Source organism: Bactrocera latifrons, unplaced genomic scaffold (assembly GCF_001853355.1).
Source record: "Bactrocera latifrons isolate USDA-ARS-PBARC rearing strain unplaced genomic scaffold, ASM185335v1 scaffold_8, whole genome shotgun sequence".
Classification (NCBI taxonomy): Eukaryota; Metazoa; Arthropoda; class Insecta; order Diptera; family Tephritidae; genus Bactrocera; species Bactrocera latifrons.
The window spans coordinates 2,940,973-2,943,172 of record NW_017537489.1 but is presented as its reverse complement, the minus strand read 5'-3'; the positions used below and the strand labels follow the sequence as shown (position 1 = coordinate 2,943,172).

Below are 2,200 nucleotides of genomic sequence, written 5' to 3'. Positions count from 1 at the left end.
AATTTTAATTAATTAATTTTTATTAATATTTTTCAGATCTAAATTTTTTTGTGGTGAAATAATCGAAGGCATTCATATACAGTATGATTTATACATTTTTTTGATAAACTCTTTGGTTTCTAGTATTCTTAATTTAGCATTTCCCATGCGTTTACCACTACCGGTTATGTACTCCAGTAATACCCGCCCACACAAACATATGCATTTCATTGTAGCTCACACCCTCAATCCAATTCTATAGCAACAAGACGTCGTACAACGGTTTTTATAGTAGACCAGTGTGACAAATAATTGAATAATATGAGTATACATATATCAATATATGTATATTGGATTAAGTATTTATGCGGCGGAGAAAAAATATTGCAAGCGTGGGCTAGTTGAGGTACTAGAAGAACCAGCGAGCAAGGCAGACACGTGGGTGTAGCGCTGATTTCATATTTAAGCCGCAAATAATGACCAGCATGTACATATATATAGACCAAAAGCAGTACATATTTATATCGACACTAAAGAGCTGGGAAAACTTTAAGAAGGGAAAGTGCACAACAGCTGTTCCAGAGCAAAGCGACAACAAACGTTTCTTGATGGATAAATATGTATATAAGTACACATGTATGCTTGCACTTGGCGACTATATTAATTGCACGCCTTTAGCGCATAAATTGCTACATATTATGTAATATAGAATACAAGCATACATACATACATATGTATATACCAAAATAGAACTCAGTTGCCTACATAAAAATATATAGTAGAAATCTATGTACATAAATATACAAGTTTATTGGCATAAGTATGTATAACGCCTGCATCACATTTCAAATTGCGCAAACCCACACATTCACACACCAGCACACACAGCTAACTGCATATATAAGCACAATCAGGTATTAACTGTAAATTTTCAAAACGTGCTGCTTGCAAAAAAGTGACTTTGAAATCAAAATCGAGCGCGGCAAAAGCAACAACATACAGACAGACAGACGCACGCGTGCGACAATAAAATTCATGCAAATCAGCGCTGACTGTGCCGCCGTTGCTGCTGCTGCGGAGCATGGAGGCGTACGTTGAACGAGATAGCATATACACATGCCTGCATACATAAATATACATATTCATTTACCGTTTGGCAAATGTGCATTTATAAGCTTTTTATTAGCAACAAATAAACGCTGAATGCTGACCAAATGGTTGCAGAGCTCAAGCGCGCCGGCAAGCAGGCGGTGGTTAAGAATTTTTTTTTTTTTTTGGTTTTTGTTTCAAAATATTTTGTGACTTTCATTGAAGCGTTTGGCAACAAAGAATGTCTATGCTAATTTTTGCGCGCACAACAAAACAACAAAAACAATAACAAACATTTCTAATATAATTAGCAATTAATCCACACGCGCAGCATTCGCTGAGAAAAAAGTAAAACTTGATTCAACAAACATACATACGTATGTATGTGCATACATTTGTGTGTCCCAGCGTTTCAAATTTATTATTTAATTCACCGCCAGTATTTAGGTAACCAACTGTCTTCATTTCGTGCATTGTGTGTAGGCCACCACCCGCCTACATTGCGTCCATCCGCGCATCTGTAGGTCGTTGGGTCGCCTGCCATGCGCTTTTGCTTTGGCTTTGCACGCACTGTACTTGTGGCTGCAAAATCAGATCTTAATTACCCCACTACCTACCGGTCAGCTGTGCCACCTAGAGAGCACCCCCAAGACACATGCACACACACGCCCATATTATTTATTCTGTACTGCCTCTTTCACACGCCTTGCCATGCGGTTGGCCATTGTTTCTTCAAGTGTCTGTCTGTCGCTCGCTCTTGCTGCTGACTTCTTATCGCTTTGCCTATAAAATATTATATTTATTTATACATTTGCAGTTGTTTCCCACATTTCACTTGACAACGACACTCGACAAAGTTGCTCGCCGCACCATTTTTATACAGTTCATTGCTGTTTTTTGCTGTCTCTATTTTGTTCTGCTGATTTCTGTTATTTAAAGTGAATTGTTTTAAACTTAATTTTTTTTGTTATTTCTTAATTCGCTTGCTTGTTTTTCTACTTTGCTATTTTATTGCTGAATTAATTTTCGCAAACTTTATATTTTTTTGCACCTGCTGGCACGAAAGAAACTCAAAATGACAGCTTATGGAACACATTTGCATAGATACTACACTATTGATAAGAAAGAAGAG

General features: G+C 37.2%; 1 protein-coding gene across 5 annotated transcripts in view; it reads right to left on the bottom strand.

Annotated features, from left to right (window-relative positions):
* The window catches only part of LOC108976794 (3-phosphoinositide-dependent protein kinase 1), a 47,709-nt gene that overhangs the window by 8,712 nt on the left and 36,797 nt on the right, over window positions 1-2,200 (bottom strand). The window lies entirely within an intron of this gene.